General features: G+C 35.0%; 1 protein-coding gene across 1 annotated transcript in view; it reads right to left on the bottom strand.

Annotated features, from left to right (window-relative positions):
- Positions 1 to 25,733, bottom strand: part of LOC120419015 (calcitonin gene-related peptide type 1 receptor) — a 177,500-nt gene extending 151,767 nt beyond the window's left edge. Inside the window, exon 1 of the mRNA XM_039581582.2 lies at positions 25,027 to 25,733. The gene's annotated coding sequence lies outside the window, so the exon portion shown is untranslated. The remainder of the gene's footprint in view (positions 1 to 25,026) is intronic.
- Between the last annotated feature and the right edge of the window lie 254 nt (positions 25,734 to 25,987).

The raw sequence follows: 25,987 nt of genomic DNA, 5'->3' as shown, positions 1-25,987 counted from the left end.
TTATAAACATCACGAGTTATCGCGATTTTACGAAAAAAAAGTTTAGAAAAAGTTGGTCGTCATCGATCATGGCCGTTCATGGTCACCCGCGACAGACACGGACGACGAAACAAAGAGAAACGCAAAAAGTAACTTTTTCAAAACTTTTTTTCGTAAAATCGCGATAACTCGTGATGTTTACAAGCAAACCCCTTATGTCTACATATCAAAATTTTTGTAATTTTCTGCTCTACAACTTTCTAGAACATTGTTACACTCTTAAAAATAACCCTGCAAAGTTAGAAAAAACACGAAATTTTAAAATGAAAAATTTTGCTCTAAATGAAAAAATGACCCTTCTGGGTCAATGTAGATTCGAAAAGTACATTAAATTTTCCATAAAATGACATGTTCCAAAATTTTTTACAGTCGAGTAACGGAAAATGGCAGAATTTTTAAAACTTTTTTTGTGTTTTTTTCGATGAAAATTACGTTTTTTCGGAATTCTGAGTACGCCATCAAATCGGGCGTCTAATTTTACATAAAAGTCCCTTTGACACCAAATTTCTATCTCATCACCGTTTCAGGCTGCAAATTATTGAAAAACACCTCTTTTTTCGCATGTTCAAAAATGGAAGGGGTCGTACCGCCCCTCCGTCACAAGATATCAAAAAACGGACCTCGGATTCGTGATCAGGGACAAAAGTTACCCCTTAGGACATAGTTTCACGCAAATCGAAGAGGGGTCGGGGCAACTTTTCCCGATTTCGTGTGAGTTGGTAGAGAATTACCCAATTATTATTAATCATTAGGGTTAGTAAATTTTCATGTGATTTTTCGCGGATAGCGTGAAATTCGTGAAATTTTGAAATTTCAGTGAATACCAGTGAAATTTATCAATTTCTTAAACCTAAAAAAACTTAAAAAAAATCAAACTTAGACTAAAAATATCTTACAAAATTGAATAATATTTTAATTCCTTGCAAAAACTATTTGACTGAATTTTAATCCATTTTTTTATTTTGAACATCAGGCCTTTAATAAAACTTTTTTTTATTTTTTTTTTCTGAGTTTTGTATATTGTTCACGAAATTTAATATAATGAATCGGTGATGGTCCCCGTGGAAGTTATAAAGTTTATTTTTTTTAGTTTTCAAGACATTGTTTCAGTTTCTATTTTTGCTTGTTGATTGCATACTTCTTGAAAATTTTGAAGAGGGAGTTGACATCTTTAAACATATTTTGATTGGGCTTTAAAATTCTTTCAAAATGTCGAAGAGAATTCAATTTGTATTAATAATTTTGCCAAGACAAAACTGTTAAATCTTGTTTTGATTTGATCAAATATGCTAAAAAAAATAAAAAAAGTTAGTAGACTTCTATTTTCATTAAAATTATGAAGATTTTTGAAAAAAATGTATGTTTTGCTCCCTGATTTGTCGGACTAATCTCGAAGCGGGGGGGGGGGGGGGGGGTTAATAACAAAAGATAACAGATGTGTTTATTTTAATAAAGCAAGAATTTCAAAACAAAAGTGAGAATAACAACTTTGTAGATTGAAATGGCATTATTCACATATCCAACAAGCACAAAATCCTCGTCATATGTTACAGCTCCATAAAGCCAAACACATACTGGATCCGGAGCAAAAACTGTGATAATGGTTCCATTTTTTTTTATTTTTTTTGCGCGAATCTCCCAGTTTACAGGAGATGGTGCAAATGGCTCATAAATGGCACCCGCACCAAAAAGCAATATTCTCCACTTCCTAATGGTTGTTTTTCAACCGAAAATCGAACATCGTTCCGCCATTACTGGTTGTCATAACTCAGCCAAAATAGAACAGTGCCTTTTTTTGGTTGCTGTTGTTCACTTTGACCACTTTAATCCCACTGTCTCGTGGAAAAAAAAGCTCATTTTAAGATGGAAATTCGGCGGGCGCCATATTGCGGCGTTTGGCGGAGTAACGAGGGAGCTTTTTAGCATATATCATAAAGAAAATGTCGGGAGGTTGGGATGGTTTTTCCCGACGAGATTGAGAATGCATGTATTTTTGTTCGTTCACGGGGCCACCACATTAACCGGGGACAAATTGTGGGTCCCCGTGGGTCGTCCCGCGAAGAAGATACTGTTTCGGATGGGGATTGTTTATTTATTGATTTGTGTTCTTGGGTCGGACGCGGAGGGATTTTCTTTCTTACTTTTGTTTTTGCAAATGGTTTTTTTAGGAGAAAATTTCCAGAGCTGTGCACTCAATTCGATTTTTGGGTAAAGAACAACCATGGATTGTTTTTCTTTGTGTTCTGGGGCATAAAGTGGAATAAATAATACGATTGAGAGTTGCTTTTCTTGGGACAAGAGCTTTATTTTTGTTATTTCTTCCGATTACATGAAATTGATTTGTGTTTAGGGGTGTCATTGGGTCTTGGGTGAGATTGGGTCGCACAAATTTCTGCAAAAACCCTAGCTTTAACTCACCTTTAGATCCAATGACACCCTTGCTGAAAGAATCAAATATTCTGAATAACTTTATTGAAGACACTTCATAGTTTCAGGTGATTATGTAATATACATGACCCGAATGACAAACAACATGACAAAAAACTCATCTTAAAGATTAAGGTTTTCTATGCTTTTTTTGTATAAGTTCGCCAATTTATTTTTTTGTAATTTCTCCAAACAACCCTGCTCATATTTCATCCTGTAAGTAATGCATTGTTATGAACCTTCAATGTGCCGGAACAAACGCTTTTTCCACTTTTCCACTCTCGCGTAACAACATAATTCATTTTTCTCCATCCAAACACTCCTCCATAAATAGAACCGTATATTTCAACCCAGAGCAGAGTCCTGTCTTTCTACGTACTACTTCTTTCAGCACTGCTACTTCCAGCCCAGCTGATGTCGAAATCCGGCACACTCCCGAAATGGGCAACCCATTGTTCACCAGGGCGCGAGTGCAGTTTATTCATCTTGCCAAAAATACGCCACAGGATTCTTCTCTGTCATGCCAGCGCAACCTTCGACGTTACCGGAGTGCTCCGAAAACCACTTCTAGGAGGACTTGTAATAAGATGGAGCACCTGCCGTTACGGAATAACACCAACAGAAAAAAAAAACATTGTAAAAAGGAAAACACGTGGAATGTTTTCATCTGAAGTCACTTTCAGCATACCAGGGCTGATGAAATTCCACGTACAGCCATGATTTCTTAGCGCAAAAATCTGCACCTTTATCAAACACATACACGTGTGTGTATGTGTGAATTTGTGTGTTTTTGTAGACTACAATGCTCCACTCACTTGCGATGAGGGAGAGGAAACTGCAAGGAAAAAGCTTATTTTGACGACGTTCCTTTGAAGCCGTATTCTTTGGCATGTTCACGAGGTTAGTATGTGAATAGGTTTTTGTGCCCCCCCTGCTTAACCTTAAATCAAATAACAAAAACAGAGGACAGGGATTACGATACCTTTGTCATCCTCGTTGAACCCTGGTGCCAGTCCCATGCGATGTCACTCAGGAAAGCCAATAGAAGAAGAAGAAGTGATTGTAACGCTTTCTCACTCTCAATAGCACAGACTCTACAATGGCAAATCTGTGCAGTAAATTCGTCAGAAAACAAGCCAGTCAAGTCATGTCCTGTGCTTTTTCAGGGTGGAAGTAAATAAACTTTTCTGCTTTGCCGAGGAAAACTGAGCGCGCCAGCAATGATGGAATTACTCCCGAAAAACATGAAAGCATCTCAATTATGCCGACTGAGATGCTTCTGCCGCCACCGCCAACGTCCATCTTCCGAGAGCTCATGGAATTCCTGGCCTCGCTCGCAAAAGGTGAATTATTCATCGTGACTTGAATGATGGTCTGAAATTAAGGACGGGATGGGTTGGTTTGGGGTCAGCGGATTGTAGGGAATTTCATTTGTGTTTTTGATATGGTGGAATTTAAGCGTTCAACTGAGACTGACAAATGAATTTTAGTTTGTAGTTTAGTAAAGAAGATTTTTCCGAATGAAATCTTGAAGTAAAATGTTTAATTAAATCACAAAAATTTAAGTCACTGGTTTTGAATAACTTAAATTTTGAAAATCAAAAATGTGTATGATTGAATAATAACCTTTTTTATAAGCAATATTACCTAAAAAAATGTGTAAAAATGTGAAATTCAACAGAAACTGATTAAAATTTCACCAGTTTAAAATCACACATTTTTAGACACAAAATCTGTCACCATTCTCAGAAGTAACATTACTATCGTTTTATTTAACTGTTTAATAACACAAAAATGTACAAAAAATGACCATACAATTATTGGCATGATTGTGCCCTCACCTCCCCTTTAAAAATGTTCCCAAAAATCGAGGGACAAACAAATATTATTGACAAAAAAATTAATATTTATTAAAAAACTTGTACAACCGATTGGAAACCTTATTAAATACATTGTTTAACGTTTGATTTGTATTGATCATCAAATAGAGCAACCTTAAACTATTTGCAATTTTTGAATTTAGGTACCACAGATTGGCAAAAGACATAAAACTTTATGAAAAAACATTGATTTACATTGAAAAATAGATATTTTGCAACTTTTGTATTAACATTATGATACAAATATAAAAAACGTATAGTGATACTTTTTCCATAAAAAAATTGAAATTTGGGCTTTAAATTTGCAATTTAGTATTTTTTTTTGTATTTTTTTTTCGATCTTGAAAAAACATTATTGCTAAAAATGAAAATTTTCATTGGCAAACTTAGACAATCGAATGGTATTTATTTTAATTTGATTGATGAACGTAAATTTTCTAATTTTTGATCAAAAAGAGATCAAATATTTTAAACTATTCAGCAAACAAATGTAAATTATGCATAAAAATAGAATTTGATAAAAAAAAATGATTTTGATGTTCTTTTAGTAAGGCCGCTGCAAATATTTTGGTGAAGATTATGTCAAGCGAAAAAGTTTATTTTTTTTCAAAATTTGCAATATCGGTATCAAACGAAGCGAAATTTGATATGAATTTTCACATTGATATTTTTTTTTGTTTAAGGGTGCACAGCAACGAAGGAAGTTGTTGTCTTCTTTTTCCAAAATTGTCAAACTTACGGACCCAATCCTGCAACAACGGGATTGTAAAATCAGTCAAGCTTTGTTGTAAATTACTTTGTGGACAGTACTTTAGGGGATGAATAAAAAAATATTTCGATAGTACCCGTAATTTTGAAGATACTAAAATGTCTGTAACAAAAATCTGGGTGCAAAAGCTCTGGTTGATGTGCACCGTTAAATACAAAAAAAAATCACAATATAACGTATTTTTTGAAATTACTCAAATTTTCATAATTTGGAATATGAATATCGATGCAAAATTTTATAAGAAGCATACAATTTTGCATACTTCAACAACAAGCATGTAAAATTTCGCTTTGTTTAATACTCATATTGCATATTTTGAAAATTTGAGTATACGATATTTTAAGTGAGCAAGCAACTCTCCATTGTTCTTACATCTGAAAATGTTGATTTAATAGCAAAAAACGTCAAAAGTGATGAGAATTGGTCGAACGGTTTATAGTGATTAAAATGGGTATATTTACCCTAAATGCAAGTAAAACTTAATGCTTGAATATTTAAATTTTGTTTTGTAGGCCAAACGTATGTAGGTCATAAATACGTTTTATCTGTTATAAATTATTTTTAAATTAAAATGACTTGAAACCGTCCTTGAAAGAAGGGTAACAACTAAATCTATCAAATTCTTCTTCTTTTTCTTCTTTATTGCTATTTTTTAATTGAAAATAAAAATGTGTTTCTGAAAATGCATTCACAAGAATTCGATAATACTAATCTGTTTAGTTAAAATTTTTGATGTTGCTTAAATTATTGTTCTGCAAGAAAAAACAACCTCGCAATCGTGAATTGTGTTCATGAATTTAAGAACCACGAAGGAATTTTACGATTATAGTGCAAATGCACCGTACTCATGAATACATTCCTTCGTGGTTCTCAAATTCATGAACAGAATTCATGATTACGGGAATTGATTTTTTTTTCTGTGCGTGTTAAGTAAAAATAAAAAAAAAACATATACGAATTAAAACAATTCAGATCCTCCCGGAATTCCCTCCAAAGCTACCCCCAACCAAACGTAATAGCACTCACAGAATCTCGACTAGACAAATAACTTGTTCTTTTCATAAGCACCCCACCACCACCACCAGCACCACCACTCACAGTTAGCAATACCAACACAAACCCCACCCTTTCGTTGTCCTACATTTTCTCCCAACCCATTCTATGACTCTAGCATGTAGGTACTGCTTCAGATAAGATCGTCGCCATCGCCGGCTATAGGGATGATGTTATGCAGTCAAGTCACGTCAAAGCTCCACGTCCGTTGACGGTCGCGTCACCCACCTGTGTGTATTTGTGTGGGAGGTGTGGGGAGGTGTCTGAAGGCCAATGGCGGACAAGTGCACACTCTCGACTTCAAAAAGGTCTCTTTGTGTATCCAAACTTGGCTCAACACACACGCCATCAGAGAAAGAGCGAGAGATTCAGAGGTGAGGAAATCCTTTCAGCAAATATTTAATCTAGCTCTGTATTCATACATGGTGGCGACGACGGTGTCTGATAAGGCCCCTGCGACCTGCTTCTTCTGGACTCAACCCGTTGAAGCTTTCAGCTATTACCGGAGCTTCACATGCATCTATCCGTGGAGGTTCTATTTTTGAAACACAACCCCACGATGGCTGGCTTTTCATCCCTCACTGCACACACGTAGTCCCGGCACACAACCCGAGAGAGATTTCAAAAGGGGAAGCTTTTCCAACCCCCGTTCCTCGAGCTTGGGGGTAATTTCGTCCTAGTTAATGCAAATTGAGTGCAATCTGTGCGAGAAGCGGGTGTGCTGCATATCTGATCAGCTGGGGATCGATTGGAGCAGCAAAGTTTTGTGATTGAGCACAAAAAAGGACCCAAGTGTTGGTTAAACACGGGGAAAATGACACTTTGAATGGTTGTTTGAAGACTGTGCACTTCTTCGGGCGTACTAATAGCTCACTAAGTAAGTCAACTTATTTGCTTGTGGTGGAAACGTTTGCACGATAAATCAACACCAACGGAGGCTAGTAAAAGTCTCTGGGAGTCGTGCCGTGTTAATGGTTGGTCTAAATCGTTGCTTGCACGCAACAGTTTAGGGTTACTTTAGTATGGGAAAACTGAGTATAATAGCTTCAGGATGGCAGGTGAAAAATTAAGTGGTGACTAATTGAGTGGTAATCTAATGCGATTAGGTTTGCAATATACGCAAGTCTTACTACAGGCAACTTTTCCTTTGTATGAATGAACAATTTTGAAAACCATGAGAATTTCATTTAATTATATCGGGTAATGCAGTCCAACAAGATACAGTCTCTTGTCTAAAGTATGAGATCTAAGTAGAATTTTTGCCAACAAATTTTGAACCCGTTTCTTTATAAAATATTGATATTGGTAAAATTCAGTTATGTAAAAGAAACGCTTGACTTTTGCTTTCCAAATGTTATTTTTTATATTTGTTGGAATTAGTTTAGAGATGTTGGCGATTGACAAATTGTATTAATTCTTAATTTAAACTTGGATTGCAGATTTTGAATGCTTAATATTTATTTAGCAAAGGCGTTGTCAGGGAATTGACAAAACCTAATGAAATTTGGCTTTTCTGTAAAAAAAAATGCAAAAGTGTACTGCAAGAAAAATATTAAAAATTTAAATTCAGTAAGCAGCGAGCCGAAAATGATGCCACCGAGTTATGATTAAAAACTTGAATTTAATGTGGAATCATTTTTGCATTCAAAAAGTTTTCACAGAATTTTGGATTAAGTACGCCATCAAATGTTTAATTTTGATTATTTAAAAAAAATATATTTCGAAAAGTTTAGAAAACGTCTTAATTTTTTTTTCCTGTGCAACACTAATGGTCCAATTTTCAATGTAAAAATTAAACATTAGCGAAAATTTCTGATCTGATTCAACATTATAATTTTTTGAATGTTATTTCAAAAATACCGAATTTACAATATTAAGCTTTTTTTACTTGATTCTATGTATTAAAAAAATAAACAGGTAATAACTCGAAGGCAAAAGCAGAATGCATTACTATCGCTTAAACGTGTCTCTCATGGTCACTATCTTTAAAAATCCAAAAACTGCAAATATTTTGCAGAAATCAATCATTCAGTGACTATATCTCGAAAACGGGGCCCTAAATCAAAAAATCTGTAAAGTAATTTTCGATTGCAAATTACAAAAAAATGAGTCAATAAATTTTATACATGAATTTTTTTTTTTCAAAAATCACTATTTAAAAAAAATCATAACTCGGCAGCATTTTTGACCATACTTCTCTAAGGCTCAAAAGTTGCGGGTTTTTGTCCCCTAAAACATATGAAAAATCTCGAAAATCAAAAAAATGCGGATTATAGAAAATTGAATTTCGGTGAAAAAAAAGTTAATTGAGAAATCGTCAAAAAAAAATTCTTGTGCCTGTTTTTTTCTAAACATACTGCTAGAAGACGTTTTCTAAAATTTTGAAAAGTTAGTAAACTATTATTAAGAAAAAATATGAATAGCATTATTTTTATATTCTCAAAGCGTCGTGATTTTCTCAATGAACATGATTTCAAATCGGAAAACGGAATGGGTAATTCTCCGCCAACTCACACAGCAGTTGCCCCGACCCCTCTTCGGTTTGCGTGAAACTTTGTCCTAAGGGGTAACTTTTGTCCCTGATCACGAATCCGAGGTCCGTTTTTTGATGTTTCGTGACGGAGGGGCGGTACGACCCCTTCCATTTTTGAACATGCGAAAAAAGAGGTGTTTTTCAATAATTTGCAGCCTGAAACGGTGATAAAAAAAAGTAGATAAAATTAGACGCCCGATTTGATGGCGTACTCAGAATTCCGAAAAAACGTATTTTTCATCGAAAAAAACACTAATAAAGTTTTAAAAATTCTCCCATTTTTCGTTACTGGACTCTAAACAATTTTGGAGCATGTCATTTGATGGGAAATTTAATGAACTTTTCGAATCTACAGTTAACCCAGAAGGGTCATTTTTCATTAAGAACACAATTTTCATTTTAAAATTTCGTGTTTTTTCTAACTTCTAACTCTAACTTTTTAGAGTGTAACAATGTTCTACAAAGTTATAGAGCAGACAATTACAAAAATTTTGATATATAGACATAAGGAGTTTGCTCATAAACATCACGAGTTATTGCGATTTTACGAAAAAAAAATATTGAAAATGTTGTTCGTCGTTGATCATGGCCGTTTATGGTCACCCGCGACAGACACGGACGACGAAACAAAGAGAAACGCAAAAAGTAACTTTTTCAAAACTTTTTTTCGTAAAATCGCGATAACTCGCGATAACTTTTTGTAATTGTCTGCTCTACAACTTTGTAGAACATTGTTACACTCTAAAAAATAACCCCGCAAAGTTAGAAAAAACGCGAAATTTTAAAATGAAAAATGTTGCTCAAAAAGAAAAATTTCCCTTCTGGGTCAATGTAGATTCGAAAAGTACATTAAATTTCCCATAAAATGATATGCTCCAAAAAAATTTACAGTCGAGTAACGGAAAACTTTTTTAGTGTTTTTTTCGATGAAAAATACGTTTTTTCGGAATTCTGAGTACGCCATCAAATCGGGCGTCTAATTTTACATAAAAGTCCCTTTAACACCAAATTTCTATCTCATCACCGTTTCAGGCTGCAAATTATTGAAAACACCTCTTTTTTCGCATGTTCAAAAATGGAAGGGGTCGTACTGCCCCTCCGTCACGAGATATCAAAAAACGGACCTCGGATTCGTGATCAGGGACAAAAGTTACCCCTTAGGACAAAGTTTCACGCAAATCGAAAAGGGGTTGGGGCAACTTTTCCCGATTTCGTGTGAGTTGGTAGAGAATTATTATAATTTGTAATTTTTTTAATTTTCAAAAAGACCGAATTTTCAATATTTTTTTTTTAAATTAACAAGTCATGACTTGAAGGCAAAAATATAGTCTTTACTTTTCTTGTGGATTGGTTGATCGTTTTAACAGAATGCATTACTATCGCCAAAAAGTGTCTCTCATGGCCACTATTTCTGAAAATCGAAAAACTGCAAATATTTTGCTGAAATCAAACTTTCGGTGGCTTTATCTCGTACACAGTACTTTTCGATAGCCAATTCAATTTTTCATAAAAAAAATAAGGTCAATAAATGTTATGTATGAATTTTTTTTTTTCAGAAATCACTAATTAAAAAAAAACTAACTCGGCGGCAGACCATACTTCTCTATGGCTCAAAAGTTGCGGTTTTTGTCCCCTAAAACATATAAAAAAAAGCAATCTCGATAATAAAAAAAAACGGATTATGGGAATTTGAATTTCGGTAAAAAAAAAATAATTGTGAAATCTGGAATTTTTTTTTCATGTGCCTGTTTTTTTCTGAATATTCCTCAACAATACCTAAAACTTTGCCAAAGACATTGCATACGGAATGGTAAGCAAAATATTGAAAATTTACATGAAACAAGTAAAATCATCAAACTCAAGATTAAAAAAAATCCAATACAACTACTTTCAAACCTTTTTTGTTCTTCCATTAGACCATGCCCTGAAAAAAATAAAATGATTGAAGAATTCCACAAGCTAAAAACAGCATCCTCTCATTCACTGTGCACCAATAAATACATCGTTTTCGAAAGGATCCATTATTTGTATTGCTCACAGTTTTTTGTTGTCTTCGTCCTGGGCCCTGGAAGAACCACCAAATAAATACATCGTCGCTTCATAAAAAAAAACCCCACACACATGAGCACTTTTGTGCAGACAGATTTTCCGCTTTCACGACATAGTGTTTTTCTTTCACTTTCCAGCTCCACGACGTAACAAAAACATTGGCTAAATCCACATTCACACAAACACACACCGACTTACTCAATCATGTCTTGGTGTATTTTTTTCTGTTTTTCCTTTTCGAAAGGGGCTCGCGTTTAGTTCCGCTTGCACACTTTTCGTATTTTGCCGATATTTCTTATTTTTTTCCCGAGCTCACGAAATCAATCGATATTGGGGACAGGAAAGGAAACGGTAAAGAAAATGCTGTCAACCGTTTGTGGTGGCGGCCCTGCGAGCAACAGAATGGAGTTCCACGTGTTCTCCCAGGAGATGTGTGTCAATAGTGGTTCGATTTGTGCCACAAAGAAGTTCGCTGATGGTTAATCCTCTTAAGTGATTTGAATTTACCAACTTTTTTTTTATTAATCTTTAAAAAATATAGCAAAAACTTGATAGTTCTAAATGAAAAGATTACAAAAAAGGCACCTTAATTCCCAGTATCCAAAATCCAATCCAATCTCCTCACCTTAACGATGTCTTCACAGCAAGCTTCACAAGAATCCACTTTCCCAAGGAGGAGGGGGAAGGGAGGAGAAGCGACACGTCGAGCCGGTAAATGCTTCGAGTAAAGAGATCAACCCATAAGTGAATCGCTGTTTGTCGAGCAAATATTTAGGTGAGTCGCCCCGTGAGAGTGGCTCAAGTTACCTCCCCTTAAACCAAGACTTTGGGGGGTGCCTTCTTTTGTCTGCGCCAAATTGAAGCGGAGATAAATCCACTCGGCATAACTTTGGTAAACTTTGCAGGAGGGGGAAGGGAGTGGGGTTACATTGCTCGTCTCACGAGATTGATACCTTAGGGGAGGCTTTTCATTGAGAATTTGGCACCACACTGATTGAGATGTGAATGGAACAGCGAAAATGGGTGTCACTTTAACGGTTTATCTTGTTGAAGGATGCCTTGCCCACGAAAATGTTATCACTGAGTTGGACATGTATTTTTCTCTATAAGAGATTCTTATCCTTCTATTCTTATTTTTGGAATTTTTTAAAAATATTTTAAACTTTTTAAATACTAAATTGAATTTAGCTATTATATTAGCTCGTAATTGAAGCATTCTCAAACCATATGCTCATTTTATTCAATATTTTTGTTGAATAATAATAAATAATAATAATAATAAATGTATTCAACAGGTCACTATTTTTAACCGATCTATTAACTTAAATTACAAGATATTGGTAAAATGTTGGAATCTTTTTTTAAAACCTATTGAAAACAACATAGAAATAATATTTTTATTTTTCTTAAATTAAGGGGTTACATACATGTAAATCGGCAAAAATGTCAGAGGTTGGTTTGAGCACACACTTAAACATTTTTCAAAATCTGTTTTCAGGGCATTACAATATTCCTTTTCATCTATTAACAAAGCAAATTTGAAGACATTTGGTTGTAGCATTGCCGAGAAGTTAGCTGTTTCAAAAAACGGGTGCCACGATATCTCAACATTGCTTCGACCAAATCGGCTCAAAATTTTGGTGAAGACTCGTTAAACCGCCCAAGTAACCACAAGCACTAAATTGAAGTATTTATTCAGTACTAAATCAGCACTCGAATGTTTTGAAGTAGTAAATAAGCTTTGCGAATGCCTCAAAGTACCAAGACTTTGCAGCATTACAACTGGCATTAAATCACCATTTACGACCTTGAAAATGTGCTTCAAAGCATTTGATGTTTATCAACAAAGTAACCCATCGATACTGGAAACATTTCAGCCAGGCACGCTCTTATTGATTTTAATCCTTCTCCCGTTATACCGTTCCAATAAGCGTGCGGGCTAAGGCGCATTTCCCCCAGTGTGCAACAGTTTTATTTTTGCGTGAACTGGGTTCAATTCCCGCTGACTGAAGTGTTTTTTTTTTGTTTATTTTTTTTTGTGGAAAACTGCAGCCTGTAATTAAGCCAAAATTTTCAAAACATATGCCCATAGCACAAAGGACATTATCAGAAGTTCTCTGGTAAATTGAATGACTTTTGTCGCAAGCAAAAAGCTGCTTTCCGGAAGTCTGATACACTTTGTGAAATTTTGCCAACCGTGGACCAAGCACTTCTCGGAAAAACAGTTTACGTTAGCCGTTAGCCATTACTTGTCCCTATTAACCCCAAGCCTTCCGTAATTGATTGTACTGTACTTGACTGGATGGCCGCAATTTGCTGAGTGACTCGTCAATAATTTTCGTCCAACAAAATGACAACGGGTTTTTCTCATGAACCAGAAACTCGAAACAGCAGAAAGAAAGTCTTCCTTAATGTTCGATGCATCAACCACATCGATTAAAACTTTCAAAACAAACACTCATTTCAGAATACATCAGTTGGCTGGCGCGCATCCTGGAGATCGACGAGAAAAATGCAAAAATAACATCAAAGTGTCACACTCACACATGAAACGCAACAGGATAAAAAAAACAAAGGAGGCCCACCACAAAGTGTGTGGAGCAGCTAGCTGTCCTTTTTTTTCCCCCAGCCTTGACGTCGATAAAGCAGTTTTTTTTGTTCGAGCTTTCGGTGAGGCATTAAATCGGCATCACTGTGCGCCACTTGAAATATTTCTCAAGGGAAAAGTGCTGATTTAATGTTTTGAAGCATTATTTGCTGGTATTAAATGCCAATATAATGCTAATTTAATGCCGCTATTTAGTGCCTCGCGGTTACTTGGGCGGTCCCGTGTGCATGACGAAGGCCGATTTTAAAAAAGTTTATTTAAAAAAAAGATAAAAATATTTTTCTGTTGTTTATATAACAAATCGCCAGTTTTTGATTTTTGCATTTTTTGAAAATTCAAAATTTCAAAATCGGGCTTCGTCATGCACACGGGATACATCTTGAGAGTCTTCACCCAAAATTTCAGCCAATTTGGACCGCCCCATCTCGAGATATCGTGGCACCCGTAAATCAACTTGGTGTTCAGAGAAAAACGCTCAGAAAGTTAGACAGTTTGCTTTGCGCATGGCAAAACTCTGAGCTTAAATCGTCTCTAACTCAGTTAAATCATGAAATACCTTCATGAAACTTTCAGGAGTGATTGAAAATCATCTTTTAAGTGGATTTAATATTTTTTCTGTAATATGAAATTTTGTGATTTTCTACATATATGTAACCCCTTAAAGTACATGCAATTCGGTGCTTAGTTTGGTTGTCTCACGATTAAACCATAGATTTCTAGATTCCAAGGATTTTCTTGATTATTTTGTTTTAAAGGTGATTTTAAAATTCATGGAAAACATTGTCAATTATTAAATACTTACAGCAAGAATATGTGACAAATGGTCGAAGGATATAAGGTCGAAGGTACAAAAGGTCGAATGCCAAAAGATCGAATGGACAAAACGTCAATAGAACAAAAGGTCGAATATAACAAATGAAACAAAATAATAATATCTGTTGTGAATTTTCTGACATAGAATACATTTTAATTCTTGTAAAATGTATTTTCTAACTAACAAATAAGATTTCTTTGTGAGTTTACCTAATCTTATATCTCCAGTAGAATATCTTCCAAACTATTTTTTTAGTTTTTCCCTATCCTTGAAAAAATATATATATTTTTATGATTATAATATGAGTTATCCTATTCTTTCAAACATGAGCAGTACTTTAAAAAAAAGTCCAACATCTAATCTATTTTTTCCTATTTTTTAAAACGACCATTTTTGAAACCAATTCTGGATTTACATATTGCTGTGAGTTTTTCCATCCATTTAAACATGAGTAGTTAATTTAACAAAGCCCGAATTCTAAAATATTTTTCGATTTTTTAAAACAACCTTTTCTTGACTGTCATTTTTTGTAAATGTTTCCATTCTTTGAGACATGAGCAGTTATTTTAAAATAGTCGGACGTTTAACATATTTTGTATTTTTTTATTTCTATAAACTTTTTAATCTTATTGTTTTAAATTTTTTTTGATTTTTTGAAAAAAAAATCCATGCTTTCAAACTTGAGCAGTTCTTTAAAAAAAAAGTCCGACATATTGTGCAAGTTTTATTTTTTTTGTTTAAACAACCAAATCTTGATTGTCGTAATAGTTTTGTGATTTTTCCCATGCTTTGAATATTTTTTTTCAACTGGTACTTCTTAAATATTTTATGAGTTTTTCCTTTCATAAAAAAAACAAAACAAACTTGCTTAATATAATATTGCATAATTGCCTCGAAAAATCAAGGTACAAGAACAAATTTTAAAATTGTTTCGAAAATATCAATTTTAAAAGCATAAAACAATTTAAATCACATTTTTCAATGCGAAGTGGCGTATTGACTTAAGTAAGGAGGTATGGCACAATGTAAGGGCGAAGAATACTTTTTCTACACTTGAAAAGCTGAACCATCGCCGAGGAATTTAAACAAGCGACCTCAATAAAAACCTCTGAAATTTAATGAAAATAAAAAAGTAGTTAACTGAAAGCCGTTCAAAGAACCTTTTCATTTGTGCATTTAGAATCATTTTAAAATGTATCATTTTGCAAAAAAAAAACTTTTTTTAAATCGACCTTGTTCGCTTTTAGTCTTTCGACCAAAAATGGATTTTTTTGAAGATTTTGCAAAATCCACATTTTTCCATAAAATCATAACTTAAGAACAATTCAACCGATTTTAGCTCCTTTTGGCGCAAATAAAAGATGATTAATCGGATTTTCAGGGAAAAATAGTGATGGGTTCGAAAAATCTAGCCTTACAAATGAAAAAAGTCTTTTTAAAACTCCAAGTGCCATTTTGACGATGCCTGGACCAAAGGGTCAATGTCTGAAAATATATTTTACCATTAGCAGGATCCTGAGATATGATTTGTTTTAGATAAAATGTTAGGTTTTCGACGCGCTAAGGACAAAAATGAGAAAATTACTCAAAGGGGGAAGAATCAACTTTCACTAAAACTGCGATTACTTTAAAATTTCAGCAATGACCTGAGTATCAAAAAAATACTGTCAAATTTTCAAATTTATTTACTGTTATCATTTATTTAGTATTATAGCCATTATTCGAAGGCAATTTTTTACATTCAAGATCAAACTTTTTACGCAGGTTCTGAGAGAAAAATAAAAGTACAAAAGAATATAATGTAAAAAAATAACTGGAAAGTTAACAATCTATGCATCAAATTAGTTTTTGTTGCAACTACACATTCTTAAAAGCTCTTAAAAATCATTACAGTTCCTTCCACTCCTTTAAACATTCCGAGACAGTAAAATAACTCATGGTAATATTACATCAGGGAATGAATACATCTTTTATATCATAAAAAATGAAAATTTAACCTCTAAAAGTGTGTTAATTTACCACTTTTTTATTGTATTATAGCCACTAATAAAAGAGGTAATATGAAACCGTCGTATTTTACACCTTACAAATTTACACATTTTTTTACGGTGAACCAGAAACCTTTAAACACAGCCAACCATGCCTAAGACCGCGAACGCGAGCTTTCTGATTGTTGTTGCTACCTTCCACTAGCTGCTCTCAGTACTAGTAGAAACAACTTAACTTCGATTAAGTCTTCCCTCTGCTTGCTTTGTCTCAGCTCCTTAAATTTCGCTCGAAGCGTTTCGCGGAATGATGATTGTGGGGCTCGGCACAACGACTCTCCACCATAATGTGATAATGTCCACTTGAGGTTGCCGCCGCCGCAGTCCGGGGACCAGATCAGGAATTTTTGGTCTGTCGGGGGGTTCGGGTATGTCAATGTTGCCCCGGCATGCAATCGGTGGCATTTGGCTTTAATTAATGAGTATTTAATTAATGGTGCAATTTGGTATTTCATCTCTTTTCCTCCATCTTCCTCCGTAGTTGCTTTAAGCAGCAATGAGTGAGGTATTTGAGCGGGATCACTTTAATATCTTGTGAACATGAGTAACTGTCAATTACGGAAAATGGAATTTCACACTGCGTGGCTCATGATCTGGGAGTGTTATGAGAAATTTGAAGCCTTCGCCGTGCAAAATATCACGCTTTGAGATATTTATCGCCCCCATTTGAGATCGCAAAAGCTCCACACAAAAGCCACATTCAGAACCAATTGCCGAAAATTGAAAAGTGGCAAAGCCGAAAAGTCCTCTCAGCTCTAACTCAATTGATGTCGGCAAACGGCAGGGGGGTCGACCCGAAACGAGTCTGCTCGATTTATGGAGCAGCCCACCCACAACTCGTAATCGTAATCATATTACACACATTCGCAACGGCATAAAGACTCGAAAAAATTGAATCAACTCTGACGGAAAGTTGTTCCAAGGAAAAATGTCATGCTCGAGTAAGAATCAGCTGAGTTCATTGAGTCAGCGAATCATTGTATGTGACTGACCATTTTACCACGAAATCTTGATTTTTAAACTTTTGTTACATTTTTTCGGGGTTTAATTTGGTGTATATGTTCAAATTTTGTAAAACTTTTTTTTTTGTATGTTGCTCAGAAAAGTGACACTCCCAACCCCTACTCAACTCACAACAAGAAAGGTCCGCTCAGCTCAAAACAATCACCATGCTTGATTTGATCACAACGTTTAATCAAGGGCCATAATGAGCTTTGTTGCTCTTGCGCGTCTCGTAGTTTTAAAATGCAAGACCTGACGTTCACGGTGACGGGGCTGCCGAACAGGTGACAATTGCACTTTTTGCCTTTGAAACGCTCGCGCTTGCAACTCGTCTGCTGTGCGTTGCGTTGCATTTGCATAATTCGTTAATTCCCTCCCCGACCTGCCAGAAGTGTCCACGGTGTAGGCACATTGTCTGTCCATGTATTCCACGAAATATTCTATGAATAAATACATTTGCGAGTGCGGCAAGCTAATCCGATGCTGATGGGTCAATAATGGAGGATTATTCTCGGGAATAACGGGGTTTGATCGCTGTCAGTGATTGAATTACAAATTTTCTCCGCCCGCTTTTTGTTACGGGGTTGAACACTGAAACAATAGCCAATCGGGATTGATTAAATTCTGGGTAATAAGCACTTTGTATGCGGCGATACAAAGAGAATGTTTTTTTTTACTTTATTAAATATCATGGAAATGCATTCACTGCATTAACTAGCAATTGAAACTGACTTTTTTAACTCTAATTAATAGATATTCGCATAAAATGCCATATCCATCAACTTTAAATTAAGACAAAATAAAATAGAACATTTTTTTATGATAGATACATGAAACAAAAATAACCCTGCATTTTTAACTCAAATTTAAAAAATTCATATGAAACTCTTATGCAAACATGGCCAAGCACCACTAAGCAATTCTCTGAGATTTCGGTCATTCGATTTTATTTATTTTTTGTATTTTTAAATCCAGCTGAAACTTTTTTTGGTGCCTTCGGTATGCCCAAAGAAGCCATTTTGCATCATTAGTTTGTTCATATAATTTTCCATACAAATTTGGCAGCTGTCCATACAAAATTGATTTATGAAAATTGAAAAGTCTGTATCTTTTGAAGAATTTTTTGATCGATTTGGTCTCTTCGGCAAAGTTGTAGGTATGAATAAGGACTACACTGAAAAAATATGATACACGGTAAATTTTTTTTGGTGATTTTTAATTTCACTTTTTGTCACTAAAACTTGATTTGCAAAAAAACACTTTTTTCTGATATGTTTTAGGAGACATTACATGCCAACTTTTCAGAAATTTCCAGAACGGGCAAAACAATCTTTGACTGAGATATGAATTTTTGAATCAATACTGTTTTTTTTTTAAATCAAAATAGCGGTCGCAACAAATTTTCAACTTCTTTTTTCGATGTAAAATCGAATTTGCAATCAAAAAGTTCTTGAAAAAATTCGATAAAAACCGTGCACCGTTTTCAAGTTATAGCCATTTCTAGGTAACTTTTTTGAAAATACTCGCAGTTCAGGGTTGTTAAAATATCAAAATATCAGCTTTCAGCAACTACAATTATCCCGCCTGAATATTCATGGCTCAAATACAACTGCTCTTCCTTCCTCATTGAAGTTCTCAGCACCATGGCCGAACACGATTTCGTGTTTACACACTCGCGATTGACATTTCCCTTTTCTCTCTCATTCCACGATCATCCTACCGCAACAGCGTTTAACCACAAAAGCCGCCATAAAACCAATTTCGCAAACGCAGTTTCAAGGGACGTCATGCGTGGTCGGCTCCTAATCTCCATCTCGCGTTCTCTCATTACAGTTTTCGGAGAGATTGAGAGACTCAGCGGTGAGAGTGCATAGTCGAGGAAAAGTGGAGGAGTGATAGAGAGAGAATGATATCGCTGGGAATCACAAGACACAAGAAGAGATCTCACAAGCTATAGTGACGGCCGCTATACTCTCGGATGTTTTTGGTGCAGAGATAATCAATTGATAGCTTTTCTATCACTCATTTGCAACACTGTCGCAGTTATACATTTTTTTTTTAATTAGTGCTCATGATTACCCACCTTTGAAAAAAATATTTTTGAAGAGCTGAGAAATTCTCTATATTTTGCTCATGAACTTAGTTGATACGACCAGTGCTGAAAATTTCAGGGGTCATGACGTGAAAATCGGCGACGCTGACACGAATTTTTCAGATCCAGTCACTGAACCGCAAAACCGTGAGATAAACAAACCCGGAGCAGTCATGAGTGCTCTAGCTCATTGAGCAGCTGCAATTCGAGGCAGTAGTCGACCAACGCTCATTCGACGTTTCACGCACACACATAAAGAAACAAGTTTTTACACAAAAAGTTTGTATTCATGCGTGGAAATGTATTTTTGAATATAAGTTATTGTTGTTTGAAGTGTTTTGCACAGTCTTGAACCATTCAATTGTTTAAAAATATTCAAAATAGTGTTTAAAGAGGATTTTACGAGTCAGTCGTATGACACAAATTGAGTGAGTGTAGCTCATTTTTTCACGTCTCGCATTCTCCAGCAGCCGACCGGCACGAGTCAGGCGGCAGTGGTTGAACTGACACAGTAGGCATACAGTCACATGCTAGCAGTGAACTGACATTTTGGTTTGCTTCATGTGTACGCTGGGTTGGAAACTTTTTGCAGGCCTGGATACGACGCTTAGTTGCTGAGATGTTGCCATGCAAAGATTTAAAATCAGGCAAATTGATGTTTTCTATGTCTTACCCAAACACCCCATCTTTTTCGAATGTCGATATCTCAACAACTACACAGAAAAAAAAATGATGGTAATATTCATCAGGAAATGGTAACAGATTTTGTGGCAAAATAAATGATAAATTTTACCACAGAAAATGATAAATTTTCATCAGTTTTTGATGAATATTCATCAGATTCACATTTTTACACATTTTTTATGTAATATTACACAAATAAACAGGTAATATTCAACCTACCAAATTTTCAGAATTCCAAAATTCAACTTTTTTTCTGTGTACTGGTCCGATTTTTCGTGATTCGTGAAATTTTCTGATCTTTTCGAAAAAAATATTTTATTTTTTTTAAATCAGGACTAACTTTTCAAAAGGGCCAAACATGCAATATAACGCCCTTTTGAAATGTAAGTCTTGATTTAAAAAAAATAAAATATTTTTTTACAAAGCATCACAATTTTTTCGAATTTTTCATATTTTATCATTGAAAATCGGACCATTAGTTGTTGAGATATCGACATTAGAAAATGGTGGGTAGTTTGGGTGAGACTCAAAAAAAAACATTTTTCCTGATTTTAAATCTTTGCGTGGCAATATCTCAGCAACTAAGGATCGTATCAACAAAGTTCAAAAATGCAAAATATTGAGAATTTTCTCCCTTTCAAAAATATTTTTTTCTAGAGTGGGCAAACATGGGCACTAATTTAAAAAAATGAATGACTGTTACTTTTTTCAAAAAAGTTACCTGAAAATGGCAATAACTTAAAAACGGTGCACCTTATCAAAATTTCACTAAAGTACTTTTTAATTGCAAATTGGATTTTTTAAATGAAATTGAAAAATGTTTGCGACCAATATTTCGATTTTTTGAAAAAATCAGTATTGATTCAAAAATTCATAACTCGGTCAAAGATTTTTTGCCCGTTCTGGAAATTTCTGAAAAGTTGGCATTTGATGTTCCCTAAAACCCAGAAAATTAAAAAATAAAAATAGTGTTCTTTTTTTCAAATCAAGTCTTACTGACAAAAAGTGAAATTGAAAATCTCCAAAATATGTTTTACCGTGTATCATTTTTTTCAGTGTAGTCCTTAGCTATACCTACTACTTTGCCGAAGACACCAAATCGATCAAAAATTCCTTTAAAAGATACAGATTTTTGAATTTTCAAATATCATTTTTGTATGGACAGCTGCTAAATTTGTATGGAATATTATATTGGCAAACTAATGATGCAAAATGACTTCTTTAGGCATACCGAAGACACCAAAAGTTTCAGCCGGATAAAAAAATACAAAAGAAATCTCTATAATAAAAATGTTATTAAACACACTGTGATGTCAACCAAGTCACGTTAATCATGATTCATGTTTAATGTCCGCGACCAACCTAAATTAACTTAAAATCATATTTTTACCCAAAAAAACCTATCATCGCTTTGAACACAATTGAACAATAAAACTACACAGCAATGCAACCAACCACAATCATTACGACCCACCCCCTTCGACCATAAACATAAGCAGCTCACAGCAACAACACCACGCAGCACGACTACGACCACTTCCATACGATTTATGTCGGAATGCCCGGCACAGCTGATGCAGTCACTGCTATCAAAGCAGACGAGCTTAATTTAATTATATGTAATTTTCACAACTTAGCATAAATTTGATCCACCTTGAATGGGCCCGACCCAGTCCGGCTGCTGGCCGTGCCCTTCTCAATTAAGCAGAGAGAGATCTTCAAGTTCACCTGGTTTTAGACAGATGAATGTTGAATTTGTAATGCAACCAACAATGCTTTAAACAATTTGAGTGTAAACATATCAAGCAAAATTGACTTAAAAATGACGACATCGGCGTCGTCGATCAGCGATTAAAGCGTGCACCAGTTTTGTTTATATTAAGCGCACACGCCGCGCACACAAATTCTAGTCGCTGCAACTAACTTAGACGATTGAGGGGTTGTGAGAAAGAGGGGGTCTATTGATACTGTAAGACAGAGAGGAAGGGCCTTAATTACGGGTTTCCTCCCACTTGATGCCGTTCGATGGAAAAACAGTTATGTCAGTTAAGGTTGTTCAAGCACACACACACACACACGGGCGATGCTTAAGACAATAATTATGCATTCAACGTCGAACCAAAGCCCAAAGCTCGCGCACAGAGAGTGACACTATGCGAAGCTGGTTTTGTTGCACTTTGCTGCACACCATCGCTAATCATAATTTCTGAATGGCTAATGAGCGAGCATTACGAAACGTGACGACGCGGGTGCGTTTGATTGTAAGATAGGTGGTACCCCGTAAACTGGGTGCTGAATTGACCTTTTAACCTTATCATAAAGGTGAACAGTTGATAAAAAATATATAAAAAAGTACTTTTTACTAAAATATTAACATGATTCGACACGGCTTCATCACACACCAACATCTTGAAATCACAAATTTAAAATTATGTTTATTCAATAGTTAGGTTAAGGCTATAAATAATAGAGTGTAACAAAAATGACTTTTTGGCGGGCATTCAAGGGTTTGTTCCGGTGGGCATACAAAGCCCAAATCCAAAATATGAGCTTGATTTGACGTAACAGGAGCTGGCGCTCCGCCCTTCAATTTTAAATGGGATTTAACTCGTAAAAAAAGATTTTTTCAAAAATGTCACTTTTGGAGGCATTTTGGCCACTGAAGCGTTTATTTTCAACATCATTGGCGAGTAGGCCAGATCTTTGCGCATCTTTTGGTATATATAACATTGAAATTTAGAGCACCCTGGAGCTCGGTACAGACCTTCAAAGTTTGGCATTTTTTCGAAAAATCGGTCCCGGCAAAAAAGATATGCGTCGCGCCTCGCGACGACCTAGACGCCATTTGATTTTGCCGGGGTCAATTTTTCGAAAAAATGCCAAACTTTGAAGGTTTGTACCGAGCTCCAGGGTGCTCTAAATTTCAATGTTATATATACCAAAAGATGCGCAAAGATCTGGCCTACACGCCAATGATGTTGATAATAAACGCTTCAGCGGCCAAAATGCCTTAAAAAGTGATATTTTTGAAAAAATCTTTTTTTACGAGTTAAATCCCATTTAAAATTGAAGGGCGGAGCGCCAGCTCCTGTTACGTCAAATCAAGCTCATATTTTGGATTTGGGCTTTGTATGCCCACCGGAACAAACCCTTGAATGCCCGCCAAAAAGTCATTTTTGTTACATCCTAATAAATATTTGCAAAACAGAATGTAATCGAGACTTTAAACATGTTTTGTCAAATTTATTATCTTCCAAACAAATATCTGAAATATTTTAAAAACATATGTCGGGGAATATTATAAATCTTAATCATTTTTTAAAGATGGTTGCAAATGGTTTATTTTGAAGGGGGCGATATAAACTTTGAAAAATATTTGCAACGGCCAAAATGTTAAATAATAAAAATATGTTTTTAGCTTGCAGCAACTTTTTTTTAAAAAGGTCCTGATCTATCTTTTATTGAAAACACCAAATCGATCGAAAATTTCGTTCCCAAGTCACACATAAGAAAAAAAAAACTAAAATAAAACGATAATGGTTATCGTTATTTAGATATTTCTATAGGTGATAACTCCATTTTAAAATATTTATAAAATCGATTAATGCCACCATATCTTGTTAAATTAAAAATGCTTTCCCTAAGAAAATGTTTTTTTTTTTTGAAAATGTAGTAAGTTTCAAAGTAAAAATACTCAAAAAAAAACATCACAGAATTCGTAATTTGCATTATGGGTATCAAAGGAAGCAAAATTTTGTTACTTTTTTATTTTATTAAAGTTTTTTTTTTGGAATATACTAAAATTCACACAAAATACCATATTTTTTTGAAAATACTCAAACTTTTAAAATTTGCAAAATGAGAATCAAATGAAGCGAAGTTTTGTATGCTTTTTCACTTTATTAAAGTTTTTTTTTTAAATACAAATTTTGCTTTGTTTGATATTGCAAATTAAGAAAATAAGAGTACAGTCCAGACTCGATTATCCGAAGGCTTCGGAAAAATTTCACTTCGGATAATCGAATCACGAAAAAAACAACAATCCCCAAACTACACTAAAGTGATTTACATTTTTTTTATCCAAGTTGGCGGCCAATATGGCAGTGACGAAATATTTAAAAAAATGCATTTTATTATTAAATAAGCAATCAACTATCCAAATTTGACTAAAATGGGGTCGCAGAACTCGCATTTGATGTTTAAAACAAGGAAAAGAAAAAAAAAAAACGATAAAAAATAATTTTTGTTCGTGATTCGATTATCACCTTCAATTAGAAACCTTCGGATTATCGAACTTCGGATAATCGAAACTTCGGATAATTGAGGCTTCGGATAATCGAGTCTGGACTGTAATTTCAAAAAATTACAATATTTTGTGAAAATTTTAGTGTTTTACAAAAAAAATAATGAAGTGAAAATGTATCCAAAATTTTTGCCTTGTTTGATACCCATATTGTGAATTATGAAAATTTTAGTATTTTTTATAAAATACGATATTTTATGAAAATTCGAGGTTTTTATGAAACAGGTATTTAAAAAAAATACGGTTTTTTGTGAAAATTTTAGAATTTAAATAAAATTCTAATAAGGTGAAAAAGCATAAAAAATTTATCGTCGTTTAATATCATTATTGCAAATTATGAAAATTTTAGTACATTCGAAAAATACGGTATTTTGTGATTGTTTTTAAAAATTCGTACTTTAAAACTTACTACATTTAAAAAAATCTTAGTGAAAGCATTTAATATCTAACATGATATGGTTGAATTAAATCGATTGAAGAAAGATTTTTTAAAATGAGTTTTCGTCCATCGAAATAACGATAAATATAGAACTATCGTTATCGAGCCTCAATAATTTTATCGTTAACAACCTTGGATTTTACACAAGATCCACTGTAATTACTCTTAGCTTTAAGTAAAATGTAATTACAGAAGCTGACTCGGTCCTAACCAGGTCCCAGCACCGAAAAGGACCTAATAAAAATAATTTTATGAAAAAAAAACCTTGGATTTTATTCAAATTACTCACCAATCTATGAACACCGAACATCAAGTATCTTCGAATTGCACGGATTTAACTTTCAATTTTGCACTATTTTTTTTGTTTGATACATTTAATCGAACTAACTTTTTTTATTTACATTTATTTGTTTTGAATAAATACATGCATCTCCACTTCAGTAGAAACACTCCAACTTGTTGTAATCCCCACTCAGCTGAACCATGCACACAACTACTGCTCCATTTTCCATTTCCCAAAAACAACGCAGCGAATATTCGTTTCTGCTTCACCAAACTTCACTTCCACGTAAAACCACACTCCAGGCGGATTAGTTGCTTCCCTCTAGCAGTAACACCCAGAACCCATCAGCAGCAGGTGGTCCGGCCACAAATTAATTTCTCCAAAACACACTGACTATGCTGATTCTTCGCACTAACTCTGCCAACGACGATTACTTCAAACACGTGCTCCTCCCATTTGCGCTTAATCACACCGCGTTGAGCTATTAATCGGCTTCTAAACTGCATCTGCCGGAGGTCGGTGGGTCCAATTTCCCGTGCAAAACACTCGACTCTTCTCGACGAACATCACATAACCCTGTCGAGTCGGGTCGGGATCAACACTTCACAAACACCGACTTCAATAAAAAAAAAATCCAACCTCCTCCGAAACAAAAAAATCCAACCCCACGAACCGGACTCAACACAAAACCCCGCACCGACGGAACTGAACGGACCACGCGATGTGAAACCGCTGGCAGACGAGGAAAAACTGAATCCGCTCAAGTTGCGCTTGCAGGCCATGCTTTCCACGGTGACGACGGGCTGTGTGTTGCGCGACATTGCAGGGATGTTGCACGCAGCAGCTGCGGTGTGACGCGATGGCTGGAGAATGTTGCCACCCAGCCGGCTAGAATTTCTCCGGGCCCGGGGTGAACTGTACAGATTGGTTACAACAACACACGTGTTGCGCGCAGAAGTTGACTGTG

Source organism: Culex pipiens, chromosome 2 (genome assembly GCF_016801865.2).
Source record: "Culex pipiens pallens isolate TS chromosome 2, TS_CPP_V2, whole genome shotgun sequence".
Lineage (NCBI taxonomy): Eukaryota > Metazoa > Arthropoda > Insecta > Diptera > Culicidae > Culex > Culex pipiens.
Note: the sequence above shows the minus strand (reverse complement) of the source record. Positions and strands in the feature narration are given on the sequence as shown.